This window comes from Bombina bombina, chromosome 3 (genome assembly GCF_027579735.1).
Source record: "Bombina bombina isolate aBomBom1 chromosome 3, aBomBom1.pri, whole genome shotgun sequence".
In the NCBI taxonomy this organism is placed as follows: domain Eukaryota; kingdom Metazoa; phylum Chordata; class Amphibia; order Anura; family Bombinatoridae; genus Bombina; species Bombina bombina.
Window position 1 is genome coordinate 634,088,147 of NC_069501.1, and position 23,616 is coordinate 634,111,762.

General features: G+C 39.6%; 1 protein-coding gene and 1 pseudogene across 1 annotated transcript in view; one reads left to right on the forward strand and one right to left on the reverse strand.

Moving 5' to 3' along the window:
- LOC128652460 (uncharacterized) overlaps nucleotides 1-23,616 on the forward strand; it is a 186,002-nt gene that overhangs the window by 60,987 nt on the left and 101,399 nt on the right. The window lies entirely within an intron of this gene.
- Nucleotides 9,533-10,659, reverse strand: LOC128653816 (hsp90 co-chaperone Cdc37-like; annotated as a pseudogene).

Below are 23,616 nucleotides of genomic sequence, written 5' to 3' on the forward strand. Positions count from 1 at the left end.
GACAGCATCTTCCATCTTGATCCCGGTGGCGCGGAGCGGGTCCATCCTGAAGACATCCGGCGCGGAGCTCTCATTCTATTGGCTGAAGATCGTTCAAGCGGGACTTCAAAAACTGTAAGTGGATCGTCTTGGGGTTAGTGTTAGGTTTTTTAAGGGTTTTTTGGGTGGGTTTTATTTTTAGATTAGGGTTTGGGCAGTAAAATAGCTAAATGCCCTTTTAAGGGCAATGCCCATCCAAATGCCCTTTTCAGGGCAATGGGTAGCTTAGGTTTTTTATATTTAGGTTTTTTATTTTGGGGGGTTGATTGGGTGGTGGGTTTTACTGTTGGGGGGTTTGTATTTTTTTTTACAGGTAAAAGAGCTGTTTAACTTAGGGCAATGCCCTACAAAAGGCCCTTTTAAGGGCCATTGGTAGTTTATTGTAGGCTAGGGGGTTTTTTTGTTTTGGGTGGGCTTTTTTATTTTGATAGGGCTATTAGATTAGGTGTAATACTTTTTTATTTTTGATAATTTCGTTTGTTATTTTCCATAATTTAGTGTTTGTTATTTTTTGTAATTAGATACTTTGTAATTTTTAGAGTAGTGTTAGGATTTTTTTAATGTGTAGTTTAGTTTATTTAATTGATAGTTAGTTTAATTTTAGTTTAATAATTATATAAATTTAATTGTTAGTTTAACATATTTTTTTTTTATTTGACGGGTAAGTTTAAATTTAATTTAAGCTAGGGAAATTGTAATTTTAATATAACGTTGGGGGGGCGTTAGGTTTAGGGGTTACTAGTTTAAATTAGTTTATTGCGATGTGCGGGACTTTCAGATTAGGGGTTAATAGTTTAATTTAATATATTTCGTTGTGGGGGGGCTTTCAGTTTAGGGGTTAATAAGTTTATTATAGTGGCGGCGGTGTAGGGCTTAAAAACTTTAGTATAGTGGCGACGATGTTGGGGAGCGGCAGAATAGGGGTTAATAAATTTTCTTAGTGTCGGCCATGTCGTGAGCGGCAGATTAGGGGTTAATAAATGTATTATAGTATTTGCGATGCGGGAGGGCCTTGGTTTAGGGGTTAATAGGTAGTTTATGGGTGTTTAGTGTACCTTGTAGCAGTTTAGTTATGAGTTTTATGTTACAGCTTTGTAGCATAAAACTCATAACTACTGACTTTAGATAGTGTTATGGATCTTGTCATTTTAGGCTGTAACGCTCTCTTTTCAGCCTGACCGCAAAACTCGTAATACCAGGGTTTTGGGAATCCCATTAAAAAACATACGGTAAGGCTTGTGGGGCTAACGCTCCTTTTTTTCTTACCGCTCCCTTAAGCCAACTCTGGTATTATGAGTTTTCTGCAAGCCGGCGTTAGCCTCAGAAAAGTTAGCGTTGAGCAGAATTTAGCTCCACATCTCACCTCAATACCAGCGTTTCTTACGGTAGCGGTAAGCTGGCTAAACGTGCTCGTGCACGATTTCCCCATAGGAAACAATGGGGCTGAGCTGGCTGAAAAAAACCCTAACACCTGCAAAAAAGCAGCGTTCAGCTCCTAACGCAGCCTCATTGTTTCCTATAGGGATAAAAAAAAATGTCTACACCTAACACCCTAACATGAACCCCGAGTCTAAACACCCCTAATCTTACACTTTTTAACCCCTAATCTGCCACCCCCAACATTGTCACCACCTGCATTATACTATTAACCCCTAATCTGCCGCTCCGGACACCGCCGCCACCTACATTATACTTATAAACCCCTAATCTGCTGCCCCCAACATCGCCGATACCTACATTATAGTTATTAACCCCTAATCTGCCCCCCCAACGTCGCCGCAACTATATTAAATTAATGAACCCCTAATCTGCCGCCGCCAATGTCGCCACCACTATAATAAAGTTATTAACCCCTAAACCTAAGTCTAACCCTAACACCCCCCTAACTTAAATATTATTTAAATTAAACTAAATTAATCCAGACGGCAGAAAGCTTCATCCAGACGGCATCTTCTATCTTCATCCTTCCGGAGCGGAGCGGGCCCATCTTCAATCCAGCCGACGCGGAGCATCCTCTTCAAACAAAGTCCTAATGAAGAATGAAGGTTCCTTTAAATTACGTCATCCAAGATGGCGTCCCTTGAATTCCGATTGGCTAATAGAATCCTATCAACCAATCGAAATTAAGATAGGAAAAATCCTATTGGCTGATGCTATCAGCCAATAGGATTGACCTTGCATTCTATTGGCTGATTGGAACAGCCAATAGAATGCAAGGTCAATCCTATTGGCTGATTGGATCAGCCAATCGGATTGCACTTCAATCCGATTGGCTGATTACATCAGCCAATAGGATTTTTCCTACCTTAATTCCGATTGGCTGATAGGATTCTATCAGCCAATCGGAATTCAAGGGACGCCATCTTGGATGACGTCATTTAAAGGAACCTTCATTCTTCATTAGGACTTTGTTTGAAGAAGATGCTCCGCGTCCGCTGGATTGAAGATGGACCCGCTCCGGAGGGATGAAGATAGAAGATCCCGCCTGGATGAAGCTTTCTGACGTCTGGAGGACCTCTTCTGCCCCGATCAGATGAAGACTTCTGCTGTATGGAGGACCACTTGTGCCCGGCTGGGTGAAGACGGCTCAAGGTAGGGTGATCTTCAGGGGGTTAGTGTTAGGTTTTTTTAAGGGGGGATTGGGTGGGTTTTAGAGTAGGGGTGTGTGGGTGGTGGGTATTGTATTTTTTTTTTTACAGGTAAAAGAGCTGATTACTTTGGGGCAATGCCCACAAAAGGCCCTTTTAAGGGCTATTTGTAATTTAGTATAGGGTAGGGAAATTTTTATTATTTTGGGGGGCTTTTTATTTTATTAGGGGGATTAGATTAGGTGTAATTAGTTTAAAATTCTTGTAATTCTTTTTTTATTTTCTGTAATTTAGTGTTTGTTTTTTTTGGTAATTTAGTTTATTTAATTTTATTGTAATTAATTGTAGGTAGTTTAGGTAATTAGTTTAATGATAGTGTAGTGTTAGGTGTAATTGTAATTTAGGTTAGGATTTATTTTACAGGTAATTTTGTATTTCTTTTAGCTAGGTAGTTATTAAATAGTTAATAACTATTTAATAACTATTCTACCTAGTTAAAATAAATACAAACTTACCTGTAAAATAAATATAAACCCTAAGCTAGCTACAATGTAACTATTAGTTATATTGTAGCTAGCTTAAGGTTTATTTTATAGGTAAGTATTTAGTTTTAAATAGGATTAATTTATTTAATTATGTTAAATTAATTTTGTTTAATTTAAATTATATTTAAGTTAGGGGGGGTTAGGGTTAGACTTAGGTTTAGGGGTTAATACATTTATTATAGTAGCAGCGACGTTGGGGTCGGAAGATTAGGGGTTAATAAATGTATATAGGTGTCGGCGATGTTGGGGGGGGGGGCAGATTAGGGGTTAATAATATTTAATTATTGTTTGCGAGGCGGGAGTGCTGCGGTTTAGGGGTTAATACATTTATTAAAGTGGCGGCGATGTCCGTTCGGCAGATTAGGGGTTAATAATTGTAGGTAGGTTGCGGCAACATGGGGGGCGCCAGATTAGGGGTTCATAGGTATAATGTAGGTGGCGGCGATGTCCGGTCGGCAGATTAGGGGTTAAAATTTTTTATTTTAGTGTTTGTGATGTGGGGGGGCCTCGGTTTAGGGGTTAATAGGTAGTTTATGGGTGTTAGTGTACTTTGTAGCAGTACTTTGTAGCACTTTAGTTAAGAGCTTTATGTTCCGGCGTTAGCCCATAAAACTCTTAACTACTGACTTTTAAATGCGGTAGGAGTCTGGACATGAGAGGCTCACTTCTTCCAAGACTCGTAATACCAGCGCTAGGTAAATCCCATTAAAAAGATAGGATACACAATTGACGTAAGGGGATTTGCGGTAGCCTCGAGTCGCGGAAGAAAAGTGAGCGGTACACCTGTACCTGCCAGACTCGTAATACCAGTGGGCGTTAAAAAGCAGCGTTGGGACCTCTCAACGCTGCTTTTTAAGGCTAACGCCAAACTCGTAATCTAGGCGATAATTTTTACGAGTGTGGTACTAACGTTGCGTTAGAGGCTAAAAGCCTTGCGGTACACCTATACCGACATGACTTGTAATGGCTGTGGTGCTGTTTTAACGCTGAAATTACCATATTTTCAGCGTTAAACGACGAACGCACAAACTTGTAATCTAGCTAAATATATGGAGACTGATGACTCACCCTGTATTTAAAATATAAATACTAAAAAAATGTACTTTAATTCAAGGTCTCACAATTTTATTATTAGATCTTTGAGCTTCAGGTTAAGTCATCAGGTCTTGCAGCTATGGAGGGTTTCAGAGCATAGAGTTTCTATTACTGCCAAGAGAGCCTTTTATCCTCACACAACATTTGTTGTTTTTGTGCTAGGAGGAATGTGATGCTCTGTTAAGCAAACTATCTTGTTTGTGGCATCTCTGGACAAAAGTCACACAAATAGCATTTACAGTCTTTTATGGGTAATTAATTGTGCTTGGTATCAGCATATGTTATCAGTACAGTCATTTCAACAGCTGATTCAGGGTTCCTAAAAAAGAGTTAGCACATGCTATTATTTAGTGATGCAGATGGTGAGACTACAATCTTAGTATAATTTAGATGAAAAGTATAATTTTGTTCTAAATCTCTTTTAGATAGTTATCTAATGTCTGGAACACTGACAGCAACTGTTCTTTTTATATGTGTTCAGTCATTTCTAATACAAATAAGAAAAAATTCCAACTGTTGTATAAAAGTATTTTTGAAGCTATGTATGTTTTATCTGTGTCAGATGCAGTGACGTGCAGTGAGGTCAGAGGCTGGTGAAGCACTAGATATGATACGCTGGAGAAACACATGTACAGAGGGCCGCACGTACCCCCAACAGGGCAGGTTTAAATGATAGCTGAACCAGTGCACAGGTGACATAATCAGGTGATAAGTGAAAGCAAGTTAGTAACCACTGAGTTACTGATCAGCTGATTACTTCACCTGTGCAGTGATTCAGCTATAATGAAAACCTGGCTTGTTGGGGGTACTTGAGGACCATTGTTGAGAAACACTGCACTAAAGCACCAGCTCATCGGAAATGTATTGATTACCTGGAGAATAAAGCACACATACTCTGCTCATTGACACCCACACACACTCTGCTCACATACACACTCACACAATTCTGTGGCACAGTGCCAGTTACTAAGCAATTAGAATGATACACAATCTCTTCTCTACTCACTACTGTATTGTAAAAATAGAAATAATTTACCATACAAGTTTTACACAAAGGACAAGTTATCAATACTGCCAACACAGCTGCTGCAATATGGTGTTCAAGAAACGCACATGCACATCCCACTTAGGTATGCTCTTCAACAAAGGACACCAAAGGATACCAAAAGAATGAAGTACATAATAATAAAAGTAAAATATAAAGTTTATTTTTTTTTTATTTTTTTGTGCAATTTCTATCTGAATGATGGAAATGTAATTATGACTTTCATGTTCCTTTCAAAAACTAATTTGATTTGCTGACATGGGGCCAGTAACAGTTGATGTTAATTCTCAAAATATAAATAACTAGAAAAGTCTATTAAAATAGCATGCTCTACCTCAATCATGAAAGTTTAATTTTAAATGTCTCCCTTTGACTATGTGTTTAACCAGTTACTTTACAGTGGCATTATTTCTAAAAACATTTAACTGCAATAATTACATATATTTTTTAAATGACTCATTATCTCCTTTTTATTAATATAAACTTGTATAAAAGCAGCACCTATTACAAACACAATGCAACAGCTTTCAATTGATTTGTGAATTACAAGTTAACAGCAGTCTTTAAATAAATGGAGACACAGAGAAAAATAAAAATAGATACTGCATCCTCTGACTGAACAGACATAACATATATGGAGTTTGTACCTAATTAAATCAAATAACCATGAAAAAAGGAGGCTTAGCCATATTCAATGTCAAAAACTTTAATTTAAATAATGTGGACACTTAACTTCAAACTCCGGGTTTTAAATTATGGATTTAAATTTGAATTGACCCTTTGACTTCTTGTCAGTATTGGGTTATGCTCAGGGACGTGCACTCATAGGAGGCAGGGAGGCAGTGCCTACCCTGCCATATGTGGCCAAAGCTTAATAAAATTTTAATTAAAACAAAAAAGTAAAAAAAAAAAAAATTTCCCCCCATGTAATGCTATGGAGAGGCAGGTACAGGAATGCTTCCCTCCATTGCAGTACATGTGTCAAAGGAAAAGCTGTGCTGCAGCGCCACCTGTGTTCTGTCAATATATTAGCAGCAAAAATTGGGACCAATAGGAGGCACCCCTCTCGATGCCTCCTAGCAAGTGAAGGATATATAGATTAATCAGAAGGAGGATGCAGTGAGCAGGGTCATGTGACACAGCTGGAAGCTGAGGTAACCTAAGAACAGATGACACCAAGCAGAAGAGTAAAGTAGTACTACATCTCTTGTGATTCACAAATTGTGTTCAGATACAGCTCATTAACGGGGGGACAGTAAGTGAGCATTACAGGCTCCTCCATTTGAGCGTGTATGTGAGAGTCAGATGTGCCTATAATATTGACATATAACAATATATTAATTGGTGAAAAGTGGTGACAATGGCAAACCAATGGTGTCACTATGTGACCTTAATGGAAAAAAAAATATTATCGTTGTGACAGCTAACATGCAATTTCTCATCGGTCTGTCAATGATTTGAATATTGAGGCACTAGGAATTAAAAAGTATAATTACTAATTTGTATATATTGTGACAGATCCCAGTAATGTGAGGAAAAGGTTCTGTTTGGTTACTTTAGGTTCCAGTCCAGGATTTGATACTAATCAGTTTCTCAGACACTTTAGCAGTTCACAGATGTGTAATCATGCTGCTCTAAAGCCTGAAGTCTGAGTTAGTTCAGGGCCTTCACTACCTCACTGAAGGCAATAGGAAAAAGCTGTCTGCTGTTTGAAGGCCCTATACATTAAGTTGTACAGCTGATAACCAAGATTCAAGTACCGCTTACTCCTTGGAGGGGTTAAAAGATAAACAAACACAGGAATCCTTACTGAGGTTTGCTGTTTTGCGGGAGGACAGCTAGCTGGACAGCTGTTAAAGGTCCAGGAGGCTTTTGTGGCACTTATCAAGTGCTGCATATCTTGTAAGTACGATTCATATTTTGCGTGAGCTGAGCCTTTGTCTCACTGATATATACTGTTGTGGTGCCTTCTTCTTTTTCACCCTATTTCCTCCATTTCAGACTATGCATTCTTTGGACATTAAACTACTTTCTTGGAAAGTGTCATCAGGATAAGGCGGTTTTGCAGACTTCATTTAAATTCTTACCTAAGGTTGTGAATTCTAACAACATTAATATAGAAATTGTTGTCCCTTCCATGTGTCCTAATCCTAAGAATTCTTTGGAGAAATCCTTACATTCTTTGGATGTGGTAAGAGCTTAGAAATATTATGTTGAAGCTACTAAAGATTTCAGGAAGACTTCTAGTCTATTTGTTATTTTTTCTGGTTCTAGGAAAGGTCAGAAGGCTTCTGCCGTTTCCTTGGCATCGTCGTTAAAGCTTTTGATTCATCAAGCTTATTTGGAGTCGGGTCAAGCCCCGCCTCAGAGAATTACAGCTCATTCTACTAGATCAGTATCCACTTCGTGGGCTTTTAAGAATGAAGCTTCAGTTGATCAGATTTGCAAAGCAGCAACCTGGTCTTCTTTGCATACATTTACTAAATTCTACCGTTTTGATGTATTCTCTTCTTCGGAAGCAGTTTTTGGTAGAAAAGTTCTTCAGGCAGCTGTTTTAGTTTGATTCTTCTGCTTATGTTTTAAGTTTTTTCTTTTCGTTTCATGAGAATTAACTTATATTTTGGGTTATGGATAATTTTTTCAGCGAAAAATGGCTGTTTTTTAATTTTATCCCTCCCTCTCTAGTGACTCTTGCGTGGAGTTCCACCTCTTGGGTATTGCTATCCCATACGTCACTAGCTAATGGACTCTTGCCAATTACATGAAAGAAAACATAATTTATGTAAGAACTTACCTGATAAATTCATTTCTTTCATATTGGCAAGAGTCCATGAGGCCCACCCTTTTTATGGTGGTTATGATTTTTTTGTATATAGCACAATTATTTCCAAATTCCTTTGTTTGATGCTTTTTACTCCTTTCTTTATCACCCCACTTCTTGGCAATTCGTTAAACTGAATTGTGGGTGTGGTGAGGGGTGTATTTATAGGTATTTTGAGGTTTGGGAAACTTTGCCCCTCCTGGCAGGATTGTTGTATATCCCATACGTCACTAGCTCGTGGACTCTTGCCAATATGAAAGAAATGAATTTATCAGGTAAGTTCTTACATAAATTATGTTATTTGTATATACTGTGTGTATATACCGTATATATATTTATTCAACTACTAGTCTATTTAAAATAAATATGGATTTGGGAAGTAGAAACAATGGCCTCTATTTATTAAAGTCTAGCGGACCTGATCCGACAGTGCGGATTAGGTCCGCCAGACCTCGCTGAATATTGAGAGCAATACGCTCTGCGTATTCAGCATTGCACCAGCAGCTCACAAGAGCTGCTGGTGCAACGCCGCCCCCTGCAGAATCGCAGCCGCCAGCAGGGGGTTGTCAATCAACCCGATCGTACTCGATTGGGTTGATTTCCGGCGATGTCTGTCCGCCTGCTCAGAGCAGGCGGACAGGTTATAGAGCAGCAGTCTTTGTGACCGCTGCTTCATAACTGCTGTTTCTGGCGAGTCTGAAGACTTGCCAGAAACACGGGCCGTCAAGCTCTATCTGGAGCTTGATAGATAGGCCCCAATGCATAAAATGCAATACATATGAGGTCAGTAAAACCCACGTAAAGCACATGTTTGAAAGATGTTTTCCCTTTTGGTGCACACTTTTGCCATATGGAATGAATCCTTGCTGGTTAATCTTTTTATTACAATGCTTACTCATTGCAGTAGATATTGGCCTCATTCACTATACACTTATATAGCACTGTGGAATATGTTGTAACTCTATGAACAAAATAATTATTTGATTATGTTTAAGGAGTTTTATAATGGCACATTACTATTGTCAATTCATTTATTTATGTATTTATTTATTTTTTAAGGCTGAAAAAGTGAATTTATAGCAATTTCAATGCTTATGTGTAACACTGCAAGCCAAAAATTTTTATTCCACATGATATTTATTTTGTTTCACTACAAAGGAGCCCAAAAGGAACATATTAATGTGACTGGCAGAGGCTGCTGCCATTGAGGGAGTCTATTCCCACCTCCTTTCTTGGAATGATCCATTTATTTAATAGCTGTCACTTTAACATCACATATTTTCAAAATTCCCTGATTTATAGGAACATTAACGGAATTAGCATTTCCTCCTCTAGTTTGTGGAAGAGATACTGATAATTCTATTATAACCAATAGGGAAACATGGAGTTCTCAATTTCCTTCTCTTATGATGTTGATTTCTCTTCTGTGACCTCTTTCCTGGCCTCTTCGTATATAGGTTCCTCTTCAGGACCCACGGACTCTGGAGCATCTCCTTTGGCATTAGGAACCCAAAGTCCTAAGTCAATACACTGCTTCATATAATATCTGGTTTCTGTTGGATCCATTTTGCTGATTGTATCTTGTAACAATTGAATATCTTTGGAATCAAAGCATTTCTGAAGCTCTGGTGGTAGTGTTTCATAAACATCTACAGGGTCTAGTTCACCTGGGCCCAGTCTTTTTTTCCGTTCTTCTTCCTTGAATTCTTTCATAGCTTTCTCTATCCTGATTTTGGCACTCTCCCTAACTCGTTCTTTGAAAGATTCCAGCTCATCATTGAAAGCATCCATATACTGCTGGTCAGGCGTCCTTATCTTGGAGAAGAATTGCCTGAAACAAGCTCTGGGATCAACTTTCAGGCTTTTGGCCAATAAACTGCATAACTATAGTTTGATGAGCGACCTGCTCCGTTAGAGCATGTTTCTCCTCCACTTCTAAATCAATGCACCATTTAACAAGATAATTAGCAGTCTCTTCACATACTAGGTGAGGGTTATCAGATAAATATTTTTCACTGTCATCCCAGCGGTGTAGCATTCCAAAGTGTGTCAGTTGTTTCACATTCTTTTCTACAAAAGTTTTATGCTTCTGTTCCTTCTGTTCTTCTGAGTCCTCTTTGTTTTCTGCTTTAACATTAAAAACGCTCTTGCTGAATCCCTCTTTGCTCAGTGTGTCCATGTTCCACAGCAAAGTTTTCTCTTTCTTTCTCAGTTCGCCTTCCTTCCTGGCCCAAGCTTTTTCCTCCTTTTTCAGCTGCTCTGTATCAGTCTGCAGCTTCTAAGCATCCTGGATGCCCAGCTCTTTCATCTTTTTCTGACACTCTGCCAGCTTCCTCTTGCAGTCAGACATTTTTCTCTAACTCTTCTTTCTCCTTCTCAAACTGCTCCATCCTTTCCACCCAGGCCTGATGGCGCCATCTGAACAGACTGGCAGTATCAATGTTGGGATGAGTGTCATCTTCACCATCAGATACCTCAATATGATCCCACACACTGTAATCCACCATCCTGTAAATGAGTTTGAGTTTGAAGCTCACAACAAAATGAGCAGGCGCTACCAAGCAACTGCACTGCAGCACTTCGTTCAGAAAGCGCACCTCCTTTCTGGAAAGCTCTGACACTCGTCAATTTATTTTTATATGATGGTTCTTGTAAATCATTCTGGGTAAATTGGCAGCTCCCCAGTTAGATTACGCTCACCTTAGGGACTACTCAGTACTGTATACTCTATACTCCAAACTGGTAGTATAAACTTCCAAACTGTCTAAACAGCACCGTAAGACAAGTGCAGACGACTAGATACAAACCAAAGTTAGTCAATTTGACTTAAAAAAATAAATATATATATATATATATATATATACAGTATATATATATGAGAAAACCTACACTCTTCTAATAAAGAGTATTTATTAAAAAAAAAAGTGCTTTGCATTTCTCAGTTAAAACAACTGCTGCCCCAGGCAGAAACTGTACATAGGTCTTTATATGGCTTTTTGTTTGTATTCTTATAGGGCCTCAAGTTTTCCTTCTATCTATCTATCTATCTTTTTTTTAATTTTATTTTTTAAAGTTGATCGCAAAATTTATTTTTTCATAACTTGTAGAAAAGAGAAATGTCCAGACCGGCTCCTCCTTCACCAATGTCGCTCTTTATTAAATAAACAAAAGAGCTAAAAAAAAGCACACATCATATCGACAATGTCATAGATGATTACGGTAACCACCGAAACGCGTCAGATGTGAGGGGGTACCTGTCATTATTTGTATTTTTATCTTTGCCTGTAGGTGCTTCGACATTGTAGATAAGATGTGTGCTGTTTTTTAGCTCTTTTGTTTATTTAATAAAGAGCGACATTGGTGAAGGAGGAGCCGGTCTGGATATTTCTCTTTTCTACAAGTTATCTATTTGACTAGTCCATAGAGCTCACCAACAGCAGTTGTTGAATACTCGGAGAACGCTAACCTGGACTTTGAACCGGAAGTACAGGTGCAACACTCTCGGAGCAGCGGCGGTGAAGAAGGGAGCGGCACAACTGACAGGAGCTGCATCTCGTGTAAGTCCGCTTTTAACATTCATATATTCTAAATGAGAGTGTTGTATTCAATTTACACATACATAGGATGTGATTGTATGATAGCGTACACAGCTTGGGGTTGTGTCTGAGTGACTTGGAACCTGTTGTCGAGTGCTGGTGCTTTAGTTGTCGGTTGGAAGGTATTTTTTCATAGTCCCAGTCATGTCTTGCACACTTAATATATCATTGGAAGTAACCACAAGCTTGCGGTAGCAACTAGCGCTCCAAAAATGTAAAAAGGTCCCCCAATTTCCCCCAAAATTAAGTATGCATATCCCTGTTAAAAATAAAAAATATTAGCATCTTTAATTTTTTTTAAAATTACTGCATGAAGCAGTTTTATGGGCTTAAAATGAGCGGGTGTGCCTCTACTTTGCGGTCTATGGGGAACTGTGTGTTCTCTATAAATATATATGCATATGCTTATATGCCTATATGTATTTATGTGCCGGACAGCTAGATGTACAGGTAAGTGCCTTTTTTCTTCTGGGGCTAGGTGGCTGGCACTGTAGAGGTTAAGCTGGAAAATGCTGCCCAAACTGTATGCATTCTCTTATGGGACTATAATCCTGTGTACAGGATAAATTATTGGCAGGGGCAGGCACTATTACAAAGTGACATTAGAGACTGGGGTGAATACTTTTATTTGATAGATTTAAGTATATCCCCTTTTTTCCTTTTGCTGGGGACCGTGCTAGAATAAACTAAGCAAGCTATTTGTTACAAGCACATTTGTGTTTATGGTTCAGAACAGTCACATAGTATAGCGATACGCTGTCAGTTGTGAAAATCTGTTAGTTCTCTGTTGAGTGATTATGTTTATGCTTGAAAACATTATCGAGGTGATGGGCTGTAAAGTAGAAACATGTAACGTTTATGGTGCTGTAGCAGTTTGGGACCGTGCCCTCTAGAGACTAACGATCTCCGCCATTGCAAGTTGTGTGGCGGGAAGGACGCTGCTATAATTGCAGTGTTTTTTTGTTAAAAGCGCGCGCTTGTGTTGCGGCGCAGTTTTCACTTTGGGTGGGTCATGTGACTTGTTTCCCCACTATAGTTGTCTAGCGGAGTGGCGTCCTCTCTATCTGACGGCTTTAAATCGGCAAGAGAGCTCTGCCGTGTTACCGAGTGTTTATTCAAACATCCATGACTAATTTAAAGATGACCGTTATAAGTTTTTTTAAATTAATTTTCAAAGGAAAGTTTTTGCAATCCGTTTTCACGCACCAGTTTCTGAAGCCCTTCAGTGTCTGACTTAAAGTGACAGTAAATAACATATTGCACATTTGAACTTATTAAATATTTTATCATTTTAAATAAAGGGATTTCATTTTTCCCATGTATTTTAATTTACAGACACGGTAGATTCTGTGTTTAATTATTTATGTTAATTAAGTTTGTTTTGTTTAAGGCACAAATGCCTAGATTACGAGTTTTGAGCGCTATAGGGAAATTAACGAACGCAACAAAAGTGGCGTTATTTAATCCTCTATAGCGCTGCCATTACAAGTTTTAAAAAACCTAGCTTGTGCGGGTGATATGGGGTTTTTAAGCTCCATACCGCACCAAAAACACATGCTCATGCACGCTTTCCCCATAGACATCAATGGGGAGAGTGCTTCAGGAAAAAGTCTAACACCTGCGATTGCGGAAAGAAAAGCTCCGTAACGCAGCCCCTTTGATGTCTATGGGGAAAGAAAACTAACGTGTAAACCTAACACCCTAACATAAACCCCACGTCTAAACACCCCTAATCTGCTGCCCCGACATCGTCGACGCCTGCCTACAGTTATTGATCCCTAATCTGACGCTCCCGATGTCGCTGTCACCTAAATAAAGTTATTAACACCTAATCTGCCGCTCCCGATATCGCCGCCACTATACTAAAGTTATTAACCCCTATTCCGCAGCACCCCAACATCGCCACCACTATATTAAAGTTATTAACCCCTATTCTGCCGCTTCCCGACATCGCCACAACTAAATAAAGTTATTAACCCCTAAACCTCTGGCCTCCCACTAAATAAACCTATTAACCCCTAAACCGCCCGCCCCCCACATCGCAACAACCTAAATTAAACTATTAACCCCTACACCTAAACCTAACCCTAAACCTAACCTTAACACTAAGGTAACCCTAACCCTAGCACCCCCTAACTTTAACAAAATAGATCTAAATTAAATTTACAATTATTAACTAAATAATACCTGTGAAATAAAACCTAAGCTAGCTACAACATAACTAATAGTTATATTGTAGCTAGCTTAGGTTTTATTTTTATTTCACAGGTAAGTTTGTATTTATTTTAACTAGGTAGACTAGTTAGTAAATAGTTGTTAACTATTTACTAACTACCTAGTTAAAATAAATACAAACTTACCTGTCAAATAAAACCTAAGCTCCCTTACACTAAAAACTAACATTACAAAAAATAAAAAACACTAAAATTACAAAAATTAAAAAGAAAGATTCATCATCCAATAGAATTAGAGCTGCTTAAATCATATTGGCTGATTTGAACAACCAATAGGATTTTAGCAGCTCTAATTCCTATTGGCTGATTCAAATTTTTCAACCAATAGGAATGCAAGGGACGCCATCTTGGATTGCGTATCTTGCATTGAAGATTCAGTGTACGGTGGCGCTTTATGAAGAGAATTCTCTGCACCGGATGTCTTTAGGATTGACCCGCTCTGCGTCTGGATTGAAGATTGAAGAGGCCGCCTGGATGAAGACTTCTAGCCACTTGGTTGAGGACTTTGCCTCCGGGATGAAGATTGAAGAGGCCGTCTGGATGAAGACTTCTCGCCGCCTAAATGAGGATCCTTCAAGTGGGACTTCAAAAGATTTAAGTGGATCGTCGGGGGGTTAGTGTTAGGTTTTTTTAAGTTTTTTTGGGGGTTGGTTTTATTTTTAGATTAGAGTTTGGGTATGTAGAAGAGCTAAATGCCCTTTTAAGAGCAATGCCCATCCAAAGGCCCTTTTCAGGGCAATGGGTAGCTTAGGTTTTTTTAGATTTAGGTTTTTTTATTTTGGGGGGATGGTTTGGTGGTGGGTTTTACTGTTGGGGGGTCTTTGTATTTTTTTTTTACAGGTAAAAGAGCTGTTTAACTTAGGGCAATGCCCTACAAAAGGCCCTTTTAAGGGCCATTGGTAGTTTATTGTAGGCTAAGGTTTTTTTTTATTTTGAGTGGGCTTTTTTATTTTGATAGGGCTATTAGATTAGGTATAATTCTTTTTTATTTTTGATAATTATTTTGTTTGTTATTTTCCGTAATTTAGTGTTTGTTATTTCTCCAACATAGGTGTGTCCGGTCCACGGCGTCATCCTTACTTGTGGGATATTCTCTTCCCCAACAGGAAATGGCAAAGAGCCCAGCAAAGCTGGTCACATGATCCCTCCTAGGCTCCGCCTACCCCTGTCATTCTCTTTGCCGTTGTACAGGCAACATCTCCACGGAGATGGCTTAGAGTTTTTTAGTGTTTAACTGTAGTTTTTCATTATTCAATCAAGAGTTTGTTATTTTCAAATAGTGCTGGTACGTACTATTTACTCAGAAACAGAAAAGAGATGAAGAATTCTGTTTGTATGAGGAAAATGATTTTAGCAACCGTAACTAAAATCCATGGCTGTTCCACACAGGACTGTTGAGAGCAATTAACTTCAGTTGGGGGAACAGTTTGCAGTCTCTTGCTGCTTGAGGTATGACACATTCTAACAAGACGATGTAATGCTGGAAGCTGTCATTTTCCCTATGGGATCCGGTAAGCCATGTTTATTACGATTGTAAATAAGGGCTTCACAAGGGCTTATTTAAACTGTAGACTTTTTCTGGGCTAAATCGATTGATTATTAACACATATTTAGCCTTGAGGAATCATTTTATCTGGGTATTTTGATATAATAATATCGGCAGGCACTGTTTTAGACACCTTATTCTTTAGGGGCTTTCCCCAAGCATAGGCAGAGTCTCATTTTCGCGCCGGTGTTGCGCACTTGTTTTTGAGAAGCATGGCATGCAGTCGCATGTGAGAGGAGCTCTGATACTTATAAAAGACTTCTGAAGGCGTCATTTGGTATCGTATTCCCCTTTGGGTTTGGTTGGGTCTCAGCAAAGCAGATACCAGGGACTGTAAAGGGGTTTAAAGCTTAAAACGGCTCCGGTTCCGTTATTTTAAGGGTTAAAGCTTCCAAAATTGGTGTGCAATATTTTCAAGGCTTTAAGACGCTGTGGTGAAAATTTGGTGAATTTTGAACAATTCCTTCATGTTTTTTCGCAATTGCAGTAATAAAGTGTGTTCAGTTTAAAATTTAAAGTGACAGTAACGGTTTTATTTTAAAACGTTTTTTGTACTTTCTGATCAAGTTTATGCCTGTTTAACATGTCTGAACTACCAGATAGACTGTGTTCTGAATGTGGGGAAGCCAGAATTCCTATTCATTTAAATAAATGTGATTTATGTGATAATGACAATGATGCCCAAGATGATTCCTCAAGTGAGGGGAGTAAGCATGGTACTGCATCATTCCCTCCTTCGTCTACACGAGTCTTGCCCACTCAGGAGGCCCCTAGTACATCTAGCGCGCCAATACTCCTTACTATGCAACAATTAACGGCTGTAATGGATAATTCTGTCAAAAACATTTTAGCCAAAATGAACCCTTGTCAGCGTAAGCGTGGCTGCTCTGTTTTAGTTACTGAAGAGCATGACGACGCTGATATTAATATCTCTGAAGGGCCCCTAACCCAATCTGAGGGGGCCAGGGAGGTTTTGTCTGAGGGAGAAATTACTGATTTGGGGAACATTTCTCAGCAGGCTGAATCTGATGTGATTACATTTAAATTTAAATTGGAACATCTCCGCATTTTGCTTAAGGAGGTATTATCCACTCTGGATGATTGTGAAAATTTAGTCATCCCAGAGAAACTATGTAAAATGGACAAGTTCCTAGAGGTGCCGGGGCTCCCAGAAGCTTTTCCTATACCCAAGCGGGTGGCGGACATTGTTAATAAAGAATGGGAAAGGCCCGGTATTCCTTTCGTCCCTCCCCCCATATTTAAAAAATTGTTTCCTATGGTCGACCCCAGAAAGGACTTATGGCAGTCAGTCCCCAAGGTCGAGGGAGCGGTTTCTACTTTAAACAAACGCACCACTATTCCAATAGAGGATAGTTGTGCTTTCAAAGATCCTATGGATAAAAAATTAGAAGGTTTGCTTAAAAAGATGTTTGTTCAGCAGGGTTACCTTCTACAACCCATTTCATGCATTGTCCCTGTCACTACTGCCGCATATTTCTGGTTTGATGAACTGCTCAAGGTGCTCGATAGTGACTCTCCTCCTTATGAGGAGATTATGGACAGAATCAATGCTCTCAAATTGGCTAATTCTTTCACTCTAGACGCCTCTTTGCAATTGGCTAAGTTAGCGGCTAAGAACTCTGGGTTTGCTATTGTGGCGCGCAGAGCGCTTTGGTTGAAATCTTGGTCGGCTGATGCGTCTTCCAAGAACAAGCTACTAAACATTCCTTTCAAGGGGAAAACGTTGTTTGGTCCTGACTTGAAAGAGATTATCTCTGATATCACTGGGGGTAAGGGCCACGCCCTTCCTCAGGATCGGCCTTTCAAGGCAAAAAATAGACCTAATTTTCGTCCCTTTCGTAAAAACGGACCAGCCCAAGGTGCTACGTCCTCTAAGCAAGAGGGTAATACTTCTCAGGCCAAGCCAGCTTGGAGACCAATGCAAGGCTGGAACAAGGGAAAGCAGGCCAAGAAACCTGCCACTGCTACCAAGACAGCATGAAATATTGGCCCCCGATCCGGGACCGGATCTGGTGGGGGGCAGACTCTCTCTCTTCGCTCAGGCTTGGGCAAGAGATGTTCTGGATCCTTGGGCGCTAGAAATAGTCTCCCAGGGTTATCTTCTGGAATTCAAGGGACTTCCCCCAAGGGGGAGGTTCCACAGGTCGCAGTTGTCTTCAGACCACATAAAAAGACAGGCGTTCTTACATTGTGTAGAAGACCTGTTAAAAATGGGAGTGATTCATCCTGTTCCATTAAGAGAACAAGGGATGGGGTTCTACTCCAATCTGTTCATAGTTCCCAAAAAAGAGGGAACGTTCAGACCAATCCTAGATCTCAAGATCTTAAACAAATTTCTCAAGGTCCCATCGTTCAAGATGGAAACCATTCGAACTATCCTTCCTTCCATCCAGGAAGGTCAATTCATGACCACGGTGGATTTAAAGGATGCGTATCTACATATTCCTATCCACAAGGAACATCATCGGTTCCTAAGGTTTGCATTCCTGGACAAACATTACCAGTTCGTGGCGCTTCCTTTCGGATTAGCCACTGCTCCAAGGATTTTCACAAAGGTACTAGGGTCCCTTCTAGCGGTGCTAAGACCAAGGGGCATTGCAGTAGTACCTTACCTGGACGACATTCTGATTCAAGCGTCGTCCCTTCCTCAAGCAAAGGCTCACACGGACATTGTCCTGGCCTTTCTCAGATCTCACGGCTGGAAAGTGAACGTGGAAAAGAGTTCTCTATCCCCGTCAACAAGGGTTCCCTTCTTGGGAACAATTATAGACTCCTTAGAAATGAGGATCTTTCTAACAGAGGCCAGAAAAACAAAGCTTCTGGACTCTTGTCGGATACTTCATTCCGTTCCTCTTCCTTCCATAGCTCAGTGCATGGAAGTGATCGGTTTGATGGTGGCGGCGATGGACATAGTTCCTTTTGCGCGCATTCATCTAAGACCATTACAACTGTGCATGCTCAGTCAGTGGAATGGGGACTATACAGACTTGTTTCCGAAGATACAAGTAAATCAGAGGACCAGAGACTCACTCCGTTGGTGGCTGTCCCTGGACAATCTGTCTCAAGGGATGATGTTCCACAGACCAGAGTGGGTCATTGTCACGACCGACGCCAGTCTGATAGGCTGGGGCGCGGTCTGGGGATCCCTGAAAGCTCAGGGTCTTTGGTCTCGGGAAGAATCTCTTCTACCGATAAATATTCTGGAACTGAGAGCGATATTCAATGCTCTCCAGGCCTGGCCCCAGCTTGCGAGGACCAGGTTCATACGGTTTCAATCAGACAACATGACGACTGTTGCGTACATCAACCATCAGGGGGGAACAAGAAGTTCCCTAGCGATGGAAGAAGTAACCAAAATTATTCTTTGGGCGGAGTCTCACTCCTGCCACCTGTCTGCTATCCACATCCCAGGAGTGGAAAATTGGGAAGCGGATTTTCTGAGTCGGCAGACATTGCATCCGGGGGAGTGGGAACTCCATCCGGAAATCTTTGCCCAAGTCACTCACCTGTGGGGCATTCCAGACATGGATCTGATGGCCTCTCGTCAGAACTTCAAAGTTCCTTGCTACGGGGCCAGATCCAGGGATCCCAAGGCGGCTCTAGTGGATGCACTAGTAGCACCTTGGACCTTCAAACTAGCTTATGTGTTCCCGCCATTTCCTCTCATCCCCAGGCTGATAGCCAGGATCAAGCAGGAGAGGGCGTCGGTGATCTTGATAGCTCCTGCGTGGCCACGCAGGACTTGGTATGCAGATCTGGTGAATATGTCTTCGGCTCCACCTTGGAAGCTACCTTTGAGACGAGACCTTCTTGTTCAGGGTCCGTTCGAACATCCGAATCTGGTTTCACTCCAGCTGACTGCTTGGAGATTGAACGCTTGATTTTATCGAAGCGAGGATTCTCAGATTCTGTTATCGATACTCTTGTTCAGGCCAGAAAGCCTGTGACTAGAAAGATTTACCACAAAATTTGGAAAAAAATATATCTGTTGGTGTGAATCTAAAGGATTCCCTTGGGACAAGGTTAAGATTCCTAGGATTCTATCCTTCCTTCAAGAAGGATTGGACAAAGGATTATCTGCTAGTTCCCTGAAGGGACAGATTTCTGCCTTGTCGGTATTACTTCACAAAAAGCTGGCAGCTGTGCCAGATGTTCAAGCCTTTGTTCAGGCTCTGGTTAGAATCAAGCCTGTTTACAAACCTTTGACTCCTCCTTGGAGTCTCAATTTAGTTCTTTCAGTTCTTCAGGGGGTTCCGTTTGAACCCTTACATTCCGTTGATATTAAGTTATTATCTTGGAAAGTTTTGTTTTTAGTTGCGATTTCTTCTGCTAGAAGAGTCTCAGAATTATCTGCTCTGCAATGTTCTCCTCCTTATCTGGTGTTCCATGCAGATAAGGTGGTTTTACGTACTAAACCTGGTTTTCTTCCAAAAGTTGTTTCTAACAAAAACATTAACCAGGAGATTATCGTACCTTCTCTGTGTCCAAAGCCAGTTTCAAAGAAGGAACGTTTGTTGCACAATTTGGATGTTGTTCGCGCTCTAAAATTCTATTTAGATGCTACAAAGGATTTTAGACAAACATCTTCCTTGTTTGTTGTTTATTCAGGTAAAAGGAGAGGTCAAAAAGCAACTTCTACCTCTCTCTCTTTTTGGATTAAAAGCATCATCAGATTGGCTTACGAGACTGCCGGACGGCAGCCTCCCGGAAGAATCACAGCTCATTCCACTAGGGCTGTGGCTTCCACATGGGCCTTCAAGAACGAGGCTTCTGTTGATCAGATATGTAGGGCAGCGACTTGGTCTTCACTGCACACTTTTACCAAATTTTACAAGTTTGATACTTTTGCTTCTTCTGAGGCTATTTTTGGGAGAAAGGTTTTGCAAGCCGTGGTGCCTTCCATTTAGGTGACCTGATTTGCTCCCTCCCTTCATCCGTGTCCTAAAGCTTTGGTATTGGTTCCCACAAGTAAGGATGACGCCGTGGACCGGACACACCTATGTTGGAGAAAACAGAATTTATGTTTACCTGATAAATTTCTTTCTCCAACGGTGTGTCCGGTCCACGGCCCGCCCTGGTTTTTTTAATCAGGTCTGATATTTTATTTTCTTTAACTACAGTCACCACGGTACCATATGGTTTCTCCTATGCAAATATTCCTCCTTAACGTCGGTCGAATGACTGGGGTAGGCGGAGCCTAGGAGGGATCATGTGACCAGCTTTGCTGGGCTCTTTGCCATTTCCTGTTGGGGAAGAGAATATCCCACAAGTAAGGATGACGCCGTGGACCGGACACACCGTTGGAGAAAGAAATTTATCAGGTAAACATAAATTCTGTTTTTTTGTAATTTAGTTTAAGGGTATTTTTGTAATTAGATACTTTGGAATTTTTAGAGTAGTGTTGGGATTTTTTTAATGTGTAGTTTAGTTTATTTAATTGGTAGTTAGTTTAATTTTAGTATAGTGGGGGCGATGTGGGCGGATGGCAAATTAGGAGTTAATAATATTTAAATAGTGTTTGCGATGCGGTAGGGCGGCGGTTTAGGGGTTAATAACTTTATTATAGTGGTGAAGATGTCTGGGAGCGGCGGAATAGGGCTTAATACATTTTCTTAGTGGCGGTGATGTCGGGAGCGGCAGATTAGGGGTTAATAAATTTTTTATAGTATTTGCGATGCGGGAGGGCCTCGGTTTAGGGGTTAATAGGTAGTTTATGGGTGTTAGTGTACTTTTTAACACATTAGTTAGGAGTTTTATGTTACAGCTTTGTAGCGTAAAACTCATAACTACTGACTTTAGATGGCATTACGGATCTTGTCGCTTTTTAGCCTCACTGCAAAACTCGTAATACCGACGCTAAGGAAATTCCATTAAAAAAATGTCATTTTTATGAGTGCGGTACTGACGTTACGTTACAGGCTAAATGGCTTGTGGTACACCTATACCGACAAGACTCGTAATGGCTGCGGTGCTGTTTTAACGCTGAAAATACCATATTTTTAGCGTTAAAAGACTTGTAATCTAGCTGAAATTGTGCTACTAACAATTCTTTCAAGCTTGCTTAGCCAGTTTTTTCTAGGTGAACCCAATGTCTCTCAGGTTGATGCTGCTCAGGCAATGCCACAGCATTCTCCTTTTATGTCCTAAGCCTCAATGGCATCACATGCAGTGCCCTGCGGTTCCTCTTAATCTCCAGGAGGAGTTTATTTGCCTGCAGAAATGGTTGCCCAGGTATCTTCTGCGTTATCTGTGGCATTATCTGCTTCTACTATTCTAGTGGGAAATTGCAAGAGGACAATTAGAGATTCATATGATAAGGTTTCTGCTCTACCTGCTACTACTCAGACTGCTCCTCCTCATGGATCTGAAGAAGCGGATTTGTTAGTAGCCTCTGAGGATTACATCTCAGATTCGGATGGTATAATTCCTTCCTCTGATGCTGAAGTAGTATCCTACTTTTATCAAAGCGTCAATCTTGGTGCATTCGGCAGCGTCAATACGCTTGCCAGACATTGCCAGAAATAGCTGCTGCGGATCTGCATACGATGCCCTTATTTATTAAAAATAAAAAAAGTTAAAAACATGCACGTCAAGTACGGCGCAATGAGCATCGGACTGTTGTTAACTAACAGTCATAGATGTTGCAGTTATTCTGTTTTTCCCAACTTTTTTTTTTTTTTTATTTATACCATTTAATTACTGTCCATGAACAAGCACATTTCTCTAAAGCTAATCTTTTATTTGTCATCTGTTAATGTCCAAGAAATAGCTAGATTTATACCTCATCAAACAATATCTCATAGAAAGTTGTTTTTATATTTATTTGTTAAATAAAAAAATCTGTTATATGATACTTTCACATAAATGAATGTGTATTTGTATTTCTAGAAGTCATGATATTCTTTTATCTCATGTTTTGTTTTATAAATGATTATTAATGCTAGAATTTGTACATATATCTTAGCACATACTTGTGTATGTGTATATATATATATATATATATATATATATATATATACTGTATATATAGTATATGTATGTGTGTTATGTCAGAAATCTTTTGCAAACATATTTACATGTCCCTAAATTCCTTTGTTTGTTCTTAACAAAGTTGTCTTTCATATCTCTGTGTTTATTTATACCACTATATGTATATAGTGTAAATTTATTATTATTCTGAGCAGGAATAATTGTGAATATAACATGTAATCAGGGTATCATATGTATTTATTTGCAATCAATGGATATTTTAAGAGCTGGGCCAGTTTTCTCTCTGTACCTGTGTAACCTCTCCTGATTGCAATCTAGTTTTAAAAACCACCCCTACACAGGTGTTACAAAATGGGCTGGCATATAAAATGACATTTCTTACTGAAAAAGAAATTCAAGAGAAGCAAGAAATACACTGAAAATAGCATTGCAGTTAAGAGGTGATTTTAATTTCTGCTGTATCTGATTCATGACAGTTTAATGTTAGGTGGGCTATCCCTTTGAGCTATCATCTTAAGATTATATTGAATCAAACATCATTCGAATCTTAAAATCATTGTCTAAAATATTACACTGTGTGTCCTAATGTCAGCATCAATGTTTATCTTTAATACTAATTTCACATATACATACTTTAAAAGTATAATACACAATGTAACAAATGGCACTTACAAATTCTGATGAGTGATCAATGACACAAGTATCAAGCAATTTGATTAGTTAGTGATAGTTTAAAATGTATATTTGAATCAGATTGATGTCATAAATCATGTGATTATGCATATTCCAATCAAAAGTAGTTGAAAAATTCACTAGTGTGTGGGTTGTTTAGGAGTTTGCGTCATAATTGGTGCAAAAAGTGTTGCGTCAAATTTGGTGCGAAGTGGAGAGTGGGACTTGTATTATATGCCTTAAACATAATGCAAATAGATTTATCAAAAAAATAAAAAGAAAGTTAGCTATATTATGTTGTGTATTTATTTCATTTTTATCTCTATATCTATTAGTGCATCAAGTTTGGGGCAAAACTTTGTACCAAATTTGGAGAAATAATATTGTCCCCTTGCTTTGTAATGAGAGACAAATATGTAACATA